The 14183-nt window shown below is 36.2% G+C and overlaps 1 long non-coding RNA gene across 1 annotated transcript in view; it reads right to left on the bottom strand.

Moving 5' to 3' along the window:
* Window positions 1-4064: 4064 nt before the first annotated feature.
* The window catches only part of LOC131280515 (uncharacterized), a 54562-nt gene continuing 44443 nt past the window's right edge, over window positions 4065-14183 (bottom strand). The window contains exons 2-3 of the long non-coding RNA XR_009188129.1: window positions 5898-6004; window positions 4065-4991 (exon numbers count right to left, since the gene is read on the bottom strand). This is a non-coding gene — a long non-coding RNA (uncharacterized lncRNA). The remainder of the gene's footprint in view (window positions 4992-5897; window positions 6005-14183) is intronic.

Genomic DNA, 14183 nt, shown 5'->3' with positions numbered 1-14183 from the left:
GATTCGACTTGCTATTGTTTTATGTATCTAATCTGTTTCTATATTGCTAAGTGAGAATGATCTATGCTTTTCTGTTTTCCTGCAATTTGCATAAACTTTAGCACCGATGTTAGAACAGTTTATAAAATGAATTGAAAAGATTTTCATCTTTTCTGCAGCCTCAGATCATTTAAATAACATTTTCACCTTGGGAGTTTGAATAATTTTACTAAACATTTCCACTTCATCAGTGATTACCTTTCCCTTTCCATTTCATATATCATACAATAAAACCAAAACCTTCTTCATCTCTACATTTCCCTAATGAATTGAGATGTTTACAATATTTTACAGCCTCCTCAAGTCTTCACCCAAGTGATAAATTTTAGAGGTGTTTTAACTTCCTCAGCTCAAATCCTTGGTTTTGTACCTTTAGTTCTACACTATAATTAAATATTTCCATTGACTCTTCTATGTGAAAAATATATATTTAATGCTATACACATACAAACATATCTTCAGTTATTCTATTATCATGTTTACATTTTAGTATATAAACACACATATATTTTGGCCACCCATTTCTTTCTTTCTTCTTTATCATTCCCTATTTTTATGTTTCTTTTCTATTCCAGTTGAGTTGTCATTTTGTTAAATTCTTTCATAATCATTTCCTCAGAATCAGTTCATGGTGATATGTTCTCTGGATCCTTAAATATCCATAAATATCCTTCACTATGAAAGTGAATGACACATAGTCAATGTGTCAGCCTTTTTCTTTCAGGAGTCTATAAAAATAGTCTAAAGTCTTCTGGCTTCCAGGTTTGGAGATGCAAAGCCTAGTGCTATTCTGATCAAATTTTTCTATAGTTAAATTTTTCATACTATCTAGTAGCCAGCCAGATGGTTTTGCTTCATCTTTGTAGCCCAGGATTCTTTCCAGAGTATGTCCAGGTATGTATATCTTCTCCTTAAACTTGCCTACACCTCCAGGAACACCTTCAGCTAATAACTCCAGTCTTCAGCTCAGATTTTTCTTCAATTATTTTGTTAACTTATTACCTTTCTCCCCTTTTAAAAGTTAACATGTGTTTTGAGAGCATCAATTCCCTCTCATTGGCAATTTGCTGCCCTTATCTTTTAGCTGGCTGTTGACATGTCATTGTGTCCTCTCTAGGGTTCTTTTTGATTAGGTGCTGGCAGCTCTGGATTTGGTGCTTGTTCTTGTTTCTCCAGTCCGCCTAATAATGCTTTTGTTCAGCCTGGGAGCTCAGGTGAAGTTGCTGAGCTTAGAATGAAGCAGCAAGCCCATGGGTGTTAGGAGGCAAAGCAGTTTCTGCCCCTCTTGCAGGCACTGACCAGCTGGAGCATCTTTGATCCTGGGTAGGCACCAGGAAGGAGCAGCTCAGCTTCCCAGCCTCCTTGGCTGCAGTGACCAACACTCTCTCAGCCTCAAGTGTAAGAGCACCTCAGTCTAATTCTCCAGGAACCCATCAGCAACTTAGAAGCTCAAGAGTTCCAAGGGTCTTCCCAACCCTAATGCAATCACTGGCACAACCCTCTTACTGGGAGCTACAAATAGATGAGGGCCAATCTCTAATTCTTTGATCTGGGACCTTGCCATTGGATCCCAGGCTCTCACCCAGCCCAGAGTGTAAAAGAGCCCAGAAGGGGGTTTCTTTTTTAATATTGGCTGAGAAAGATTTTGGGATAATGTATGGGCCTGTAGAGAGATGCAGGATGCTAAATCCCCGTAGATACTAAAAGTAAATGTAGAAGAATGTGTAGAAGCTATACAGAAGCTCTGTGAAGGGAAAGGGTTTACTCAGAGCCAAAACCATGCCAGTTCAAACTGAAGAGGAGAAATGCAGGAATGCTCTCCAAGACTGTGCTTAGCTGAATTTACAAAGGAGGTACTGTGATAGCAAACCTACAACCAGGCTACCTGTTGCCCTGTCCTCTGCCCTGACACCTTCCCCTCACCATCCTCAACACAGAGTGCTCAAGAAAAGAATATTCTATTATCAAATGCTAATAATGAATCAAAAAGAAATCTGTAATGCATGGAGGTTGTTTTATTTTTTTATTATTATTATTTTTTTAAGATTTATTTTTATTTATTTAATTCCCTTCCCCTTTCCCGGTTGTCTGTTTTCTGTGTCTTTTTGCTGCGTCTTGTTTCTTTGTCCGCTTCTGTTGTCGTCAGCGGCAGGGGAAGTGTGGGCGGCGCCATTCCTCGGCAGGCTGCTCCCTCCTTCATGCTGGGCTGCTCTCCCTATGGGTGCACTCCTTGCGCGTGGGGCTCCCCTACGCGGGGGACACCCCTGTGTGCCACGGCACTCCTTGCGCGCATCAGCACTGCGCATGGGCCAGCTCCACACCGGTCAAGGAGGCCCAGGGCTTGAACCACGGACCTCCCATGTGGTAGACCGACGCCCTAACCACTGGGCCAAAGTCGGTTTCCCTGGAGGTTGTTTTAGTTTGCCAAAGGAATGATAATGCAAAGTACCAGAAATGGGTTTGCTTTAATAAGTAGATTTATTTTGCATAAAACCTTAACAGTTCCAAGGCCATGAAAAATCCAAACCGAGACACCATCAGAGATGCCATTTTACCAAAGGCAGCTGCTATAGATCCTGGCATATCACCATGAGAGAGGTACGATGGTTACCAATCTCTGCCCAGGTTTCAGCCTTCCTCTCAGGATGTACCATCTCTTCTTGAGCTGCTCCATGGATCCAGTCTTTTGGGGGTTTTGTGCTAAAGCAATCCTCTCTCACATTGCAGAATCAAATATGCTGGCTCCCATTTTTCTGTCTGTCCCTGTGAATCCATTTATATCAGACCCATTGAGGAAGTAGGGACTCAATCTGAGTCAAACCTCGCTGACATATCCAATCAAAAGCCCTTAAACAATCTTATCAATTAATCTAATCAAAGGGCCCTCAAGTGAATTTAGTGCAATCAAAGGGTATCACATCTAGAGGAAGAGATTAATTTATAAGTATAACCTTTCTTTTTTCTTGATTGACCAAATATTATCAAACTGCCATGCTATATCCTCTAAATCCCAAAAAGACGTATCTTTCCATATGCAAAATACATTCATTACATCAGAACATTCCTAAAATTTTAAATGACTTCACTAACAATGCTAAGTACAAAATCACATCCAATCAATTATAGGCATGCAGTTTGTCTTTCAGCAAAGTTTTCTCTGGTTGTAGAGCTGTGAAACTTACAATAAAGTTATCTGCTTCCAGTATACAAAGAAGGCACAGGCATAAAATAAACATTTGCATTACCATAAGAAGAAATTAGGAGAGAAACAGTCATTGGTCCCAAACAGTACCAAAACTTGCAGGGCATACTCCATTAGATTTCAAAGTCTGAGAGTCATCCTTAAACTGATGATTTCTTCTTCTTGTTGGGGCCTATTTATGGGAGCCCATACTTTCCTTGGGTTTGCCCAGTGGCCATACATTTGGCTCCACCCTCTCCAATCATATGGGTGGTGACTGAGCTCCAGACATCACCCACTAAGAACACTGTGGTAATGATCACACTTTCCCCAATCTCTGAAGGACAGTCTCAAACTCCTTAGTACAGTGAGGTGGTGGCAACATTCTCCCTATTCTCTGGCATACAGGCCCAACACCCTTAGAATAATTGGGTAGTGACCTGACCTTCCCTAATCTATAGGGATGAGGCTCACATCCTTCAAAGCAGTGGGGTGGCAACCTAACTCTCCCCCAACACCAGGGAATGTACTATATCCTCTCTAGCCTAGGATGGCCAATAACTTCTTGAACAATAAGCTGGAAAATCCACCCTCTTCATACACTTGGGTGGGGTTCCTTTCTTGACTCAAGAAGATGTCTTAATTCCAGACCTCAGCTTCCATGGTTTTCTTCATGAAGGTGTTACCCTTCAATCCTCCCCTCCCTGTCCCTGTTAGTCCAGGTTAACAGTGGCTTCATTCATGCAGGTCCCACAAAAAACCTGTTAGCTTAGCATGCAGGAAACACAGGTCCAAGTCATCAGACAGTAAGACTTTCCATAAGTGTTTACTGGATAAGTGCAATTCCAATCTTGACTTAAAAGTTCCAAGTTTAGTTAGGTCTTCTCATAGGCCACTATCCTCTGGGAGCTTGTTTTCTAGATGCTTGGAATTTCCAAAATCATTTCTGGTTTCTTTGGGCCCAGCAATTCAGTTCTAAGTTTATATCTTTCCTCTCACATTTTGCTATAATTTGCAAGGAGAAGCAAGAGCTCATTTTACATATATACTTTGGAAATCTCCTCAGCTAGATGTTCAAGCTCATCATTTTCAAATTCTGCTTTCCATTTAACAATATGAGTCAAGTTTGCTAAGTTCTCTGCAACTTTAAAATATAGATCTTCTTTCTTCCAGTTTCCAATAATAGTTTCATAATTTCCTTCTTTGGCCTTGTTGAAAATACCTTTGGGGTCCATATTCCTAGCAACAGTTTCTTCAAACCAAACCAGGCGTTTTCCATCAAGCATCTCACAATTCTTCCAAAAATTTCCCTTGCCCATATATGAAATTGTTCCAGCATTTTTGGTAATTGCAAGCAGCACCACCCCACTCTTTTGGTGCCAACTTCTTTTTTAGTTTGCAAAGGGCTGCCAATGCAAAGTACCAGGAATGTGTTGGCTTTTATAAAGGGTATTTAAGGTAAAAGATTACAGTTCCAAGGTCATGAAAAGTCTAACTCAGGGTATCATAAGACACACTTTCTCACACAAGTCAGCAGCTGTGTGTTTAAGCAAGCTGGTGAATGATCTCTGCCTTGTCTCTGCCTTCTCCTCCAGGCTATACTGTCTCCGGGAGCTCAGGTGAGGATAAGACATAGGGCTTGTCTCTTACTAGACCTCTTCTCTCAGGCTCAGCTGCTCCCCTTTCTTCCTGATTTTAACAACAAGCTCCTCTCTTCCCCAGGCTTCAGATGCTTGATCCTCTCCTTTCTGTTGTTATCCCACTAAAAGGACTAAAAATAATAACATAATATATATAACAACCACTATCAGAAGATAGGTGATGGGTCAGAAGTGTAATTTATTTATTTCCATGTTATAAAGTCAAGTCAATAAATATGCATGCCATTTGTTAATTAAGAAATAGTTATCTTCATTATATAAAGTCTTAAGTAATATCATTAAAAGAAGAGCAACAACAAAAAAAAGACAAAACCACTATGGAGTATTTTTCAAAATTTGTCATATATGAACAAAAGAAAACACTGAATAAACTTTAAATTGTATAAATAATAAATATCATATCAGCTCATGATACAATGTAATTTGAAATCATTTATGTCAAACACAATTCAAATAAACCAAAGCACTCTTTCAGCTACCACTGTATCCAATAGAAAATAAAATTTGTACTGCAGAATGAGAAAATAAAACAGAATAACAATACTACTTATCAGACTCTCCTGTATATGGAGGAATCACTGAACAGAAGGAAACTAGAAGGCTTAAGTAGTAAAACCAATAAAAAAATAAAAGCAGAATATAATAAATAAGTTACATAATGAGCAATAAAATCAATAAGATGGAAGCAAAGTGAATAATTGAAAAACATGAAAATGTTAATATAAATATTGGTTATATAATCTTCTATATTAAATATGTCAAATTAAATGCAATATTATATCAATTATACAAATTACAATAAATATAAGTTAATAAATCAGAAAACAGTAAAGCAAGACAGCTGCTAAAAAATATTCAAAAATTATTAAACAGCTAGTTATCCTAATTAAAGAAAAGGATAAGTATTTTACTAAAAATTAAGAACACTTAAGTAATACATTTGAATACCTGTTTGAAATTTTTCATGTTCTAGGAAAATTTTAAATTTTCACAACTGACCTAAAAATAGCACTTACTTGGTGAAAATTGAGTGATCTACTCATGTTCCACAAAGAATGCTAGGACCAGGAGTTTCATCCATCAAAACTTCTAGAAACTGGCAACTTCACAATGAGTTAATCATCTAGAGCATATATAGAGAAAAAAAGTTTTCAAATTATATTCAATGGACAATTTTAACATTAATATCCAATCCATAGAAAAATAAGAATGAAAATTTGTTGGAACTAATACAATGTTCCTAAGGAAAATGTTAATTATTATGTAGCAATACAAGATAAAATGCTATTAATCAAGTGTGTTTCAGGTTATGGCTTTTTCAGTAGTATAACATTTATTATTGAAGTCCATCATATTAATGGAAAAAAGGAATAAAATAATATTGTTGGCTCCATGAATTCTGAAAAGGCATTTGGAAAACTCTACATCCAATTCTGACAAGTATCTTAATAAAAAAATAATAATAATAGTGTCTGACCATTATAAAAAATGCATGAGTGTTTCAAATGAAAAGCCAGCATCATTCTTAAAAGCATGATAATATAAGACAGTTCCTAGAGTGTGGGCCCCTGGACTTGTAGTTGTGGCATCAGTTGCAACCAGAAATTAGGTAGAAATAGAACTTATGCTCACCCACACTGGTTAAAACAAAACTCTGGAGGTGAAGGCAAGCAGTTTGTGTTATAACAAACCCTCCATATAAATCAGTTGTATGCTAAAGTTTGATAAACACTTACAGGAACAACTCACATTAAAGGTAGAAACAGTGCAAAAAATTCTTCACACCACTACTGTTCACCACTGTCCTGGAAATAGTAGACAATTTAACTGGAGTATAGAATGAAATATGAGTGCAAACACTGGAAAGCAAGTTGCTCTTTTTAAAGGTTATGGAATTGTCTCCCTGAAAACAAACATCAGCAGTTAATTTTTAAAATGTTTGAACGACATTATTATTATTATAATTGTTTCATGAAGTCTTAGTAACAGCAGCATTGTTTTGAAAGATAAAAGAAGATGACACCAACGTTTATAAGAGAAAAAGTAGGAAAAATTCTGAAAATGCTGACTAATGAATGGTGACTATCTCAACTATACATTTTAAAATTAAGAACTATAGCAATTCTAAAACTGTGGCCCTGGCACAAGAATAGACAGATCATTTGAACAGAAGAGAGACACATAAATATATAATTTAATAGAAGAAAAAACAATATTTCAAAGCAGTTGGGAAATGTGGTCCATTTAATAAACTGTTGGACCCACTAGGCTCTTTATTTAGTAAAATGAAGCCTGGTTTTTAACATATAATTTACACCATAGCAAAATTCTTTTTTTTTTTTTTTAAGTTTTTTTTTTCTTTAAAGATTTATTTTTTTTATTTAATCCCCCCCCTCCTTGTCTGTTCTGTGTGTCTGTTTGCTGCGTCTTGTTTCTTTGTCCGCTTCTGTTGTCGTCACCGGCACAGGAAGTGTGGGCGGTGCCATTCCTGGGCAGGCTGCACTCTCTTTCGCGCTGGGTGGCTCCCCCTACGGGGCGCACCCCTTGCGCGTGGGGCTCCCCTATGCAGGGGACACCCCTGCGTGGTGCGGCACTCCTTGCGCACATCAGCACCACGCATGGGCCAGCCCCACACGGGTCAAGGAGGCCCGGGTTTCGAACCGCGGACCCCCCATGTGGCAGACGGACGCCCCAACCACTGGGCCAAGTCCACTTCCCCAAAATTCTTATAAATCAAGGATTTCAATGCAAAACTTAAAAATGTAGAAGTACTAGAACAATATATAGCATATATAAATGAAAAACTGAGGGAAAATAAATGTAATATATATGATCAAATTTCCTTAATATGCTTATAAATTAATGTAAACATATATTAATATTTATACAACTCTAAATATAAATATTTATATATTAAAAGAAAAAGGTAGAAAAACTTTAAATATAGTAAGTAAAATCCCAAAACTCAATGGAGTGTCAAGCAAATGATGTGATGTCTACACATTGATAGATATTAAATGATAGTGTTGGTGATTTGGTAGTGAAACATACAAAATCAAATCCCCTTTTTGGGAGGTTATAGTGGAACACTTCATACAGACAGTAGGTTAGCAACATCTACACAATTTTTAAAAGACACCCTCATTAACCAGAAAACCTAACTACATGAATTTGTCCAATAGATATTCTTATCTATTTACTCAAATATATGTTTGTATATAGAAACATGACTATCACAGAATTGATTATGATAGGAAAAAAGAGGCAACTTAAGAAACTATCAATAAAGAGGCTGATTAATAGACACAAGTATGCTGTCCAAAAGAACAAGAGTCTCTTTTATTTGATTAACCATTTAAACACCAAAATATATTAAATGAAAGCAGAAGTTTAGGCTAGAGTTATTAGCATGCTCTGATTTGTTTTAGCAAAAAAGAGTAAGCATTTATAGGTATATGCATAGAGTATTTCTGAGATTATGCCCAAGAAACTGCAGGTGGCAGTTAATGGAGACTATGGCTATGAATATGGAATGAGAATGGGACCTCCTTTTCCTTGCCTATGCTCTGTAGCATTTTTGACCAGGCATAAGTTATAAAGATAATTATAAAAATAATAATAAATTTGCGTGTAATTTAAATATTAAAATACTGTTATAAATTCTAGTAAGTATGAAACAGCAATAGACAGTATGTGTTGAGGTTTACTGTGACTGACATAATTATAATGCTTCAGATACGTGAAATTATTTTATTGTAAAAAGCAGTCCTAAAAGTGGTTATTACAGTTGGGGAACTAATGAACAGAGAAATTAAACCAGTGATCAAAGTCAAGCAGCTGGTAAGTGGGCAAAGAAAAAATTCAAATCCAGGTAGTGAAAATCCAATACCCCAAACTTTAGCTAAGCTAATCATCTAGCAAAACCCTGGCATATGTAAGACTGTCAAAAGACATTTGTTTGTTTGTTTGCAGTGTCTTTATTTCATGATTGAATTTATACATGGATCAATGTCAACCTAAAGGAGAAATCTCTCAGCAAACCACAGTACTGTCCAATTTAACACTTGTAATAACTACTTGGTTAAGAAAGTGAGGCAGTTAAATTTACGGGAAGGCACTGAAGATATGAAATGGAAGTTTATTTGAAAGGTAAAAAATACATAAAACATTGCTGAGAGAGCCAGTGTGTTGTCATGAATGAAAATAGATGCAGGATTTTGGTGAGAGGTCATAGGTTAAATTTTAACAGATACACTTAAACCCAAGGTCACTAGAAACAGATTTCAGCTCTATTTACATGCCTTTGGCAGAAATATTATGTGAAACCCAGAAAGAGAATTTAAATAATCTGCATTAATCACTCTAGGCACCTCAGATAATGACATGACTTCTGTGAAAGAAAGATTACTCCAATTTTTAAAGATTTTATGTGATTCATAACATAGTAGGTAATAAAAGCAAAACGAATTTCTGTTCTGTAGAACTATGTGATAAATTTAAATTGGATTCAAAATGTCAAAAGACAGAACCAAAACTTTGTAGAAAACTCAACAAATTAGATTTGGTATTGTTGAAATAATTCTGCTAAGACATAAATCACTGGCAAATGCTGTGACTTTAAAGAAAAACAATCAGCTGCTCCACATTATTCTGACATTTTAGCAGTATTTGGCAAGTGAAACAATGAGGTCAGAAATGAGGGTGGATTGACTTGGATTCTTTAAGTCAAACCTCTCATCTAGAAAGTTGTATCTCAAACAAACCAAACTCATGAATATTTTTCAAACCTTTGAATTTGTCAAAATTTCCTACCTTCAGGTTTTTCTTTTTGTACATAACAAAAGCAAAAATTAATTATTTTACTAACCCTGTGTGAATGACATTTGAAAATAATAAAAGCCAACAAGTTAGGAATCTTGTATAGAGACGGTCACATGCCAGAAACTTTTTATAGCACTTTCTAAAAACAGCTATAAAGTACACCAAAATGGAGTCAATCAAGCCAGCCCATAAAGTTGCAAGGTGGCTAGGTTTGGCAAACCTAAAATCAATAAAGCCATTGAAATCAATATACCATTCCCATGAACACAGTCTGTTGACTAATCAGGGCTTAAATGATCCTGTCTGCTAGAATACAAATGTTCTACTACTTGGATGTAACATTTGGATCAATCCTTTATTCATTAACATGCCAGATTCATTAGAAGTGGTCTATTGATTCTACAGTCAATAAAACATATTCACAAATTCTTGAAAGGATTATTTTTTAAATCCCATATTACAGAAAAGTTCAGTGTGCTCTATCTATTTGGGTAATGAGTAAACTGAAGCTTTTTACTTCAAGTCCCTGTGGAGATATAAACATCAGACTATCCATGTCTTCATAACAATTATTTTTTCTGATTACAAATGTAATAAATGTTGACAGCAGAACTTTTTTAAACATACAGAAAAATGAGAAATTAATATAAAGTTTGAGAATGGTCACATCATATTCCAAATAAACACTTGTGTACAGTTATGTGCACTCAGATATGTTTGTGAATATATATATATATATATATATATATATACTAGATTAGAAAAAGAAGTTTCCTAAATTTTTCCCTAAAATCAATAAATATCTGAAACCTCACCTCTATTCATTCTTAAACAGAAATTACGATTGTTAATATATTTTTATTATGTAAATTTCTTTTCAAGTATTTACAAAAGGGGAAAAAATAGTGTAATAACCCCTCCTGCTCTCATCAACCAGCTCCAAAAATTATAAAAATTTTCTAACATTGATATACAATTCCCCATTGCTGCTTTCTAGTAGTATAGTTTAAAGCACTCTAGATAACATTCACTCCATACATGTTTGGAGTATGAATCAGATTGTTTTACAACAATTTTTATTAATAATATCTTGAGGCTATGTTTCTATATAAGGAAGTACACTTCTGTGGCATAATTTCATAATGGTTATATAGTATTGACAGTTATGACTACAAGTTCTTTAGTCCCTCTATTACTGTTAAGCATTTCATTTGTTTATTTTTCACTCTTCTAAATTCAGTTTTTATCTATAGCCTTATCATTAGACCTTTGCCCATATTCAATATGATTTCCTTAGAATTAATTTCTAGAAGCAGAATTTCTGGTCAAAAGCATACTAACTCTAAAGGTATTTTTGATGTACAATTTAGCATCAGGCTATATTTAAAATTAAAAGGTTAATATTATTGGATCAAATTGTTGAATTATTTGTTAAAGAAAATATCTGAGAAATAACTTTCAGATTGAATATTTTAGTTCTTTCAACCCTGCAGCAGTTTGAGATTTTTAGGAATGTTTACATTTCCTTTATGATATATGCAATTCTATGGTGAACAAATGAAACCAAATAGTCTTTGCAAGAATTAATTGCATAGTTTTCCCAAAAACCTAAAAAGTAGGGAATATTATTATTTATCTGCCACCTTGAAACTATGCTAATGAAATAGTAAAGTTGTCAGTCCTGGCTCCATAGCAGAAGATAAAGGAAGAGAGTTTGACCATTTATGACAAAAAAGAATTCTGAATTATTCTTAGTCTTCTACAAAAGAGAAATACAAAAAGAACAGACATGGAATTGAAGGAGTTGAATTGGAATTGAATTGTAGATCATGATCAATCAATAACTAAAAAATACCACAAGTGAATGGAGTCCTTTAAAGCAGCCAACCACAGGTTAACATCCTCAAGCAGCTTAAAATATAAACAAACAGGGAGGCAGATGTGGCTCAAGAGATAGGACTTCTGCCTACTATATGAGGGGATCTGGGCTCAATCCCTGGGTCCTCCTGGTAAAAAAGAAAAAAAGAAAGCATGCCTGTGCAGTGAGCCAGTGCCAGCACAGCAAGCCAAGAGCCTGTGGGGTGAGCCGACTGCCTGGGCGAGTGCCGGCGTCGTGAGCCAGTGCTTGCGAAGCGAGCCAAGCGCCCATGCAGTGAGCCAGTGCCCACGCCAGCGAGTCACGCAGCAAGATGAAGACGCAACAAAAGAGAGGTGAAGGGGAGAGTCAAGGTGAAACGCTGCAGACACCAGGAACTGAAGTGGTGCTAGGAACAGGGAAACTCTTTCCACATCAGAGGTCCCCAGGATTGAATCTCAGTGAATCCCAGAGGAGAAAGATGAGAAGAGAAGACAAAAAGAGAAATAGATACAGAAGATCACACAGCGAATGGACACAGACAGCAAAAACAGCAGGGCAGGGGGGAGGAGGAAATATATTAAAAAATCAAAAATAAAATCTAAATAAAGCAACATGACTTGTGGCAACATTAGCTGCATTTGTAGGTTACATATTAATGTAATTTTAATAAAAATATTGTGGCACCGTAATCCTCACAATATATGTGCTAACATAAAATATAAACTATTCTAGAAATAGGCACAGTTTTCAAAAAAATATTTTTTCACTGGAAATTTTAGGTTTGCTTTTTTGGTTTTATTAGTCATTATTTGATGAAATGTTTCAGAACAATAACAGAATGAATAGTTCGTACTGCTCTCAGTTCTTTACTAAACTTTTCTACAGATATCTTGCATAACTATAAACATGCCTTACAAAAAAACCACTGTATAAAGCATTTCTGAGACAGAATGTTCTTTGCAAAATTTGGTGAAACAGTGCTAGGGAGCAGGTGTTGGATTCAAAGAGCCGTACACTTGAGTATTAAACTATGCAGTACTGAAGTGGGAAATAAAGAGGACGGCAGGGTCGAGGGCCCCTAGAAAGCTAAAGGAAAGCATTTGTAAGAGGTAGCCCAAGCCCTCTTGAAGAGGTGACTTAGTAGGTATCAATTTCTGCTTTCCTGAACCACAGGAGGAGGATTGAAACCAGCCACTCATGACTAGGGATTAGTATAACCCTTCAACCTGAGAAAGTGTGGGGAACTGAGAGCCAGAGAATTACTTATTCTCTATAGCCTCTATGAGAACAAAAACCTAGTCAAATGAAGGGGGAAGGTCCAGGGTTTGGCCAGACCATTACTGTGATTCCTTGAGAGAGGCTGGAAATGAAAGATGTTTTCCCACATAAATATAATCTACACCAATAGTCCATTATAAATGCATTTGGAAATGAATAAACTCCTATAAGAATATATCTTTAAAATTTAAAGGGTTGAAAATGTATCACTATAAAAATTTTATTCTAATTATTATGTTCAGCCTGTTGCAACTTGCTGTGGGTCACTACAATATAAAAACTTATTTTAAAAAACGTATTGAGAATTCAGTTTTTATTCAACCTCAGACGAATGCTTTTTAATTTACTTCTGGAGAGTGCTCAAGATTACCAGTTTGAGCTTTGGATGCACCACTCTTAGACCCTTTATTTCATTTGATTTGTCTGAATTGATCTTAGTGGGTCAAGAAAGAACAATACATGGTGGAAATTTGAACACCAAAATAGACAAGGTTAGCACTGAGTGTATTTTGTTCAGTGTGGTATAACCAGACAGTAGTTATCTCACAAATATTTATTTTATAATCTCCAGTAGACGGAAATGAACTCAAGTATCTCTCCTAGACGTTCCACACGTTGAAGCTTCCATTATAGTGAGGGGACAGCAACTGCCTCCTAACTTCTACTCTCATTGTCCACGTAACAGTCAGAGTGAACTCTTGAAAAATGTAAATCAGGTCAGTGAAGTACCCTTATTTAATCTTTTCAGTGGGTTCCCGTAGAGCTTTAAATGTAACTGAACCCCTTTTCATGTTCTTCAAGGGGCTGTCAAACTGACCTCTGTTTTCTTCTCTTTATTCTCCGAGCTCATGGAGCTCCAGCTACCAAGGTCTTAATTGAGGTTTTTCATCATGACACTGTTCCCTCTTGTCTGCAGTTTACTCATCACCAGGCTAATTTCTACCCACCCGTCTGTGAGGGGTCACAGAAGGCTTCCCGGACACCCACTCTAACTTAAATAGCACTCTCTTATTCTCCCACAGCTCCCTGCTCTTTCCTATCTCAAATATCAATATATGTAGCCACTTACAGATTCCAGTATGGTTTTGTGAGTGTGTATGAGCACTCTGCTTACCACACCAGATGTAAAGGAAGGCTAAAAAGAAAGGAATGATGTCTACATTTTCGTCACAATTTTCCATTTTTGTTAAATGAATTAAATAGTACATAATGCAGGTGATTTTTTTATATTCTCTCAAAACAAACAAAAAGCAACAAATATGGGGAAAAAAACAGTCTTTTGACTAAGCTCTGCCGTTTACTATCTGTATGTATGATCTCACTTGAATCACTTATGTGAGCCTTG

The sequence above is a fragment of the Dasypus novemcinctus genome, chromosome 11, assembly GCF_030445035.2.
Source record: "Dasypus novemcinctus isolate mDasNov1 chromosome 11, mDasNov1.1.hap2, whole genome shotgun sequence".
Lineage (NCBI taxonomy): Eukaryota > Metazoa > Chordata > Mammalia > Cingulata > Dasypodidae > Dasypus > Dasypus novemcinctus.
This window is presented reverse-complemented; position numbering and strand designations above follow the sequence as displayed.